The sequence below is a fragment of the Suncus etruscus genome, chromosome 7 (genome assembly GCF_024139225.1).
Source record: "Suncus etruscus isolate mSunEtr1 chromosome 7, mSunEtr1.pri.cur, whole genome shotgun sequence".
Taxonomy (NCBI): domain Eukaryota; kingdom Metazoa; phylum Chordata; class Mammalia; order Eulipotyphla; family Soricidae; genus Suncus; species Suncus etruscus.
This window is the reverse complement of record NC_064854.1, coordinates 114,300,246-114,307,160: the sequence shown is the minus strand read 5'-3', so window position 1 is coordinate 114,307,160 and position 6,915 is coordinate 114,300,246. Positions and strand designations below refer to the sequence as shown.

The window sequence follows — 6,915 nt, the reverse complement described above, 5'->3', positions numbered from 1 at the left end:
CTTGATTACAAATATGACTGTAGCTGAGTTTCAGTCATGTAAAGAACACCCCCTTCATCGGTGCAACATTCCCACCATCAATGTCCCAAATCTCCCTCCTCTCCACCCCATCGCCACCTGTACTCTAGACAGGCTTTCCATTTCCCTCAAACATTCTTATTATTAGGACAGTTCAGAATGTAGTTATTTCTCTAACTGCACTTACCACTCTTTGTGGTGAGCTTCATGTGGTGAGCTGGACATTTCAGCCCTTCTCTCTTTGTCTCTGAGGATTACTGCAAAAATATCTTTTATTTTTCTTAAAACCCAGAGATGAGTGAGACTATTCTGCCTCTATCTCTCTCCCTCTGATTTATTTCATTCAGCATAATAGATTCCATGAACATCCATGTATAGGAAAATTTCATGACTTCATCTCTCCTGACGGCTGCTTAATATTCCACTGTGTATATGTACCACAGTTTCTTTAGCCATTAATCTGTTGAAGAGCATCTTGGTTGTCTCCAGAGTCTAGCTATTGTAAATAGTGCTGCAATGAATATAGGTGTGAGGAAGGGATTTTTGTATTGTATTTTTGTGTTTCTAGGGTATATCCCTAGGAGTGCATATCTAGAATTCTTTAGATAAGGAATTATTATGAAGTTGATGACTTTGTTGATCATTGCTTATACTATTTCTTAATATTGATCAGTTCAATTTTTCCTTTATAAGCTTTTATGTTTCATCAGAGCAGATTATATGATACAATGGCCTAAGCTAGCTGAATAGGAGATCCCCAGTTTGTAAAATGCAGGTATAATATGATTTTTCAAAACATGTGAGAAATGAATGAAAAAGTGTTTACAGTAGTCGTTTTAAATTTCTAGTATGCAGACTGATGCCAGTTCACAAGTATAAAAGCCTGGAAATCCCTGTTCAGAGTACCTTGCAACAGATCTTGAAACACAACGCCAAATTGGCCATTGTATTTTATTTGAGAGGTTGGAACAAATTTGTGTGTTTTTGACAATTCTCTCTTTTGACAATTCTTCAACTGTCAAATTGGTAAATTGGTAAATTCCTCTTTACCAGAATATCCATATGCAACAGTCCAGAATATGAGAGTTCTAGGGAAATTTTAGTAGAAGATGAAATGGAGAAGTAACAAAGAAAGACAAGAAAGAAAAAAAGAAGAGAATGGGAAAAATAAAGCCCAGAATGAGCAGTTTAAGTTTTATTTTTTTTAGTAAAAATGCGTAATTTCCATTTAAAGATAAAGAGTCAGGCTAATATGTGAATGGAAAATAATTTCTTTTCCTTTTATTTAAACACTATGAAACAGCAAATAGTTTTTAAAACAGTTTTACTGAAAGAAAGGACCATTAAAATGATACAATTGTATAACTATTTTGAACAAATGGATTATTATTTTCACATAAACAATTAGATTTTTATCTGCCAAAAGAAGAAATCACAGAAATTTTAAGCACTACTTAAACACACACAGTTTTTATGTCATAAACAATAAATCAGTGTTTAAAAAATTATTTCAACATAAAAGTAGAAATATCAATGTACATAATAAATGCTAACCAAATAAATTCCTCATTAAATTTTAAATATTTCATAAATGCAATGTAGTCAATATTTTTGGAGTGACAATAGAAATTTTAGATTTAAGCTATGAACCAACCATCACCAACTTTTGTCAATATTCACTTTCTGACAGAAAATAACTACAAAAATATCAAAAATGTCCCTGAAGAAACACCAATTGGATGGGGTATCATTGTATATTTTTACAATTAATTTCATTTAGAGAATGGAAATTCAGAGAATAACAATTTTAGTCAGAGAATTAAAACATCCATTTTCTTATACTGTTTTCTATTATACTGAAACTATATTGGTTTATAATAAAAACATACGTTTAGGAGGTACAGTGTTACTGCACCATGTCAGTATCAAATACCATTATACCCCATTACAGTTCATTGGCCTCTTCTAGCTATTTGTTGTCAAAGGACCCTATTCATTTGCTGTGTTTCTTTTCATGAAACATAGAGTGAAATAATCTTATATATATGATATCCTTTCATATGATAAGTATCACCTCTCCAGCATTACCCATGTTGAAGAAAAAGGGAAGACTCCATCCATTCTCAGACTGGAAGAATATTCTAGGTAAAGTGTTTATCTTACATGCAGTCCACTGGGTTTGACCCCAACAATGAATATGTTCCCTGAGCACTGTCAGGAATGATTCCATAAACAAAAAGATTCATCCATCTTATAGGTAAGTAGGATTTTGCTGCATGCATGCACGTATACACACACACACACACACACACACACACCACAATTTCTTGAAAAGGTTCTCAGAGGAAAAAAATGTATGTATGGAGGCTGGATCAATTTAGTTTGATGCTAATAATGAATGAAAAGGGCCCTGTATCCATATCTCAGCAACTTTATTGTTTCTGGAATTTATTATATTATTCACTTTAAATGGTACTGCTAAGTGATGTGTCACTGTCATTGTTTATATTCATTTCCCCAGAAATAAGAAGTTCTAAGTCTTTTTTTTATAGGATTACTGAGCAATGTTATAGCATCTTTGAGGAAATGTCTTTTCAGATATTCTCCCCATGTTTATATGGACTTCATAAGAGGCACGTTGCGGCTGAGTTTTGACAGTTCTTTATTTGTACAGTGTAGAAACATTTTATCAGATGTATAATATTTTTCCCATTTTGTAGAGTGTTATTTTGTTTTAAATATAATTTCTTTTAACTTGCTGAATATTCTTGTTCTAAATAATTCCCATGATTTATTTCTGCTTATATTTTGATTAGATTTTCCTTGTAAAATTAGTCATATCAAGAAAGTTACCAATAGGGCCCGGAGAGATACCACAGCGGCATTTGCCTTGCAAGCAGCCGATCCAGGACCAAAGGTGGTTGGTTCGAATCCTGGTGTCCCATATGGTCCCCTGTGCCTGCCAGGAGCTATTTCTGAGCAGAAAGCCAGGAGTAACCCATGAGCACCGCCGGGTGTGGCCCAAAAACCAAAAAAAAAAAAAAAAATTACCAATAAGGTCAAGATCATGCCTTTCTTTCCTTCCAGGTACTTTATGCATTACAATCTTACAAAAAAAACTCTTTCATGTACAGAACTAATTTTATTCATGGCATAATATCATAATATATTTTGCATGTGCCAATCCAGTTTTTCCAGAACACCATTTGAATAAACACCCCTTTCTCAAATTTATGCTTCATTGTCCTTAGTTATCAATTAATTATTTATATGTGTGGAGATTTATCTAAAGCTTTGAACTTTATTGGCTTAATATAATATCTACTTCTATTCTTATATTACTCTGTTTAATTGTTCTGACCTTGTATAAAGTTCAGGAAACATTATTGCTCTCAATTATTTCTCAAAGTTATTTTGGATTCAGAGTCTCTGGTAGTTCCAACAAATTTAATTTTCTATTTCTATGAAGAATGAATTTGAATTTGGATAGTGATTACATTGAATCTTTATAATGTTTCCATTAGGATATCGTATTTAGTGTTGAAAAATTGGTGTCTTTTCCTCTAAGAGCAAGCACGAAACATGGATGTCCACTCAATATTTATTTCAATGTAGTATTGTAAATCCTGGGCACAGAAATTATACAAAAATAATAAACTTAAAGGACTCAAATTTTAAAAGATAAACTATGACTAATAAAAGAGAAAATAATAATCTATGGAATAATATAAGTATACAAAAATTACTGAGTATCTATATAAAAACAACAAAATACAATGGAAAAATTGATAAATAAATTCATTTACACTTTTATCAAAATAATCAACTTGACGAAGAAGATAAAAATGTGTATTGAGAACTATAAGTTGTTCATAAAAGTAGACAGCATAGAAAATGAGAAAAATTGCAAGCTCTTATACTGAAAAATTTAATGTTGTTATGATGTATTATACTACTAAATAGTGCCAACATTTTCTTTGTAACTTATACTTCAATAATTTTAGCAAGGGGGCGGAGGGAAAGGGGGCATTGATGGTGGAAATGTTGCATGGGTGAAGGGGGGTATAATTTTTATGACTAAAACTCAATCACAATCATGTTTGCTTTCATGGTGCTTAAATAAAAATATTATTTTAAAAGAATAATAAAAGAATTCTTAGTAAAATCAATTAAAATATGTAGTAAATAGGAGGCTAGAGAGATAGTACAGCAGGAGAGTATTTGCCTTGCATGCAGCCAACCTAATTGGATCCCCACATCCCATAGGTCCCCCAAGCTTGCCAGGAGTAATTTCTGAGTGCAGAGCTAGAAGTACCCCTTAGCAATTCTGGGAGTGGTCCAAAAACCAGACAGAGATAGACAGAAAAATAAATATAAATATAGTAAATACAGTATCCTCATTTCACTTTCCAGAAAGTAGTTATATAAAAATATAATTGGCAAATTTAGAAAACCATATAGTTTACTATATAAGATTAATTTCATCTAAAGAATATACAGAATGGTGGTACAAGGCTGTGCCATGCATACAGTCGACCCAGGTTTGATTCCCAGCATCCCATATGGTCCATTGAGCCTGCCAGAGTGATTTATAAATGCAGAGCAAGGAGTAATCTCTGAGCACTGCTAGGTGTAGCCCCAAAATAAAACAAACAAACAAAGAAGCAAAGACTATCCTTGATAGCGGCTTCATTTTGCCTATCCAATCAACTTCATTCTATTTTGTGCTTTTACAAATAAGTCTCATTAATAACCTACACACTAATTTACATCTCAAGCATTGTTTCTCAGCAACCCAAACTAAGATGCCATCTATACAACATAAATATTGAAGAAAAGATAGTCATGCAAATATTTTCCCTTTTGGCAGGTAATGAATAATACAGTTACTATTTTTACCAGAAGCTACTCCTAGAGATGCTGTGGATAGATTCCTAGGGTTCTGATAAGAGAGTTCAGCCTTATAGTATGGGTCTGACAGTTTTGTGTTAAGCCTTGCAGTAAAGGGTCCGCCAGGGCTACAATTGGCAATATTTGGGAGGTCGTGGTGTGATGGAGTTGGATTGCAGGATCTTGCACACACTATGCATAGGCTGACCACTTGAACTATCTCTCCTGTCCTCACTCAGTCGCTTTTATAGTTCAAAGTGTTCAACAAGTGCAAGTTGGCAGAAGGAATCAAATGATAATTTCGTAATCATGATATAAGACGTCCCTAAAATAAACTTCACCTTAATAGCAGAAGATAGGGCCCGGAGAGATAGCACAGCGGCGTTTGCCTTGCAAGCAGCCGATCCAGGACCTAAGGTGGTAGGTTCGAATCCCGGTGTCCCATATGGTCCCAGGTGCCTGCCAGGAGCTATTTCTGAGCAGACAGCCAGGAGTAACACTTGAGCACCGCCGCTGGGTGTGGCCCAAAAATCAAAAAAAAAAAAAATAGAAGAAGATAATCATTGACCCTTACTCTGAAGAAGACTGTAGTTGTTAAGGGTTTCACTTCTTGACAGTTGTTGGATATTTGCCACGCACTGGGAGAAGAAGAAATGCATTGTGGGGGCAAGGGTATATGCCAAGTTGAGCACCAAATTACAAACAGTTCTTGGAAAGCTCCCTGAGAGAGGTGGGTTTGTTTATGTCATTGCTACTGGGTTGAGCCTAATAATGAAAGAACAGATCACCACTTAACTCTGTGCTGTCAGTAATGAAAGCCATCAAAACTAATCCTGAATGGGCCTCATAGTTGCCCTATAAATCTAATATAGACAACTTAATGAGGGAGGGACATTATCTTTTCTCTCACTCTAATTTTACTCACATAAGAATTTGCCCAAATTAGCAATTAACTTAAGAGATTAATTAAATCTAATAGCGAGTTCTGTTCCTTCCATGGAGTATTCTGATATCATCATTGAAGAGACCAACACAATATGGGCACTTAGCATATATTAAATAATTAGTAAAATAATCAAACTAATTAGTACCTTTAAAAAAAAACTGGCAACTGAACTCTTCAATAAATAAATTCCAGTTGCCTTTGTGTTGCCCGTTCACTTTGGATCTAGTGGACGCAGTGTCAAAAAGGTGTAAAAAAAAGTGGCAGGGTTTTCCTGTTTTCCTGTGGCAGGGTTTTCCTGCCTGAGATGCTAAGAAACTGCACAAAGAACAGGTATCCAAACAAGGAAAAATTTTTTAAATAAATAAATTCTATAATATTATAGTTACTTATTTTACACTCTGTTTTATTACCCCCAAACTCCCCAATAAACACATCACAGTAATGTGTTTCTTTCTTTTAAATTTTACTTACCAAATGTATATACTATATTTTATTGGGTCCTCTGAAGAAAAAAAAAATCTAGTCAATTGGGCAAAGTACAAATTCATCCAGCTCAAGAAGACAGGGTTCATTTGTGTCTGCTTCAAAACAGCAACCACAGAGAAAGAAAAGGAAGATGTTACAAGGAATGGGCATCACCTTTCATTCAATCCTAAGGCCATATGTTGTATGCTTGGACACTTTTTCTTATATATTCTAAATCTTCTTTAGTTTAGTGGTTGGATTTTCTTCTCTAAATGGTAAATGTTGTATATAAAATCTAATTTTAATAAGGAGGAATCTTCAAGCTGTACCAATTAAACAGTTATCAATTTAACATTGCTTTCATGAAATGTAACACAATTGTTTTCTAACTGTTTGCTATAGATTCATTTGCCCACATGAATTTATATGTCAGAATTTATATAAAAGTCATAATTCACAATGTAGGTGTCATATATGAGTAGCATATATATTATTTCCCTTTCACCCAGCATCTCCCAAATCCATATATCTAAGGCAGAGGTTCCTAACAACCCTAGTGTCAGTAATTTCTTTTATTATAATTTGAGAATAAAGAC

The 6,915-nt window shown here is 33.9% G+C and overlaps 1 pseudogene; it reads left to right on the top strand.

The window, feature by feature from the left end:
- The first annotated feature begins 6,047 nt into the window (after nucleotides 1-6,047).
- On the top strand, nucleotides 6,048-6,186 carry LOC126014633 (uncharacterized; annotated as a pseudogene).
- Nucleotides 6,187-6,915: the final 729 nt, after the last annotated feature.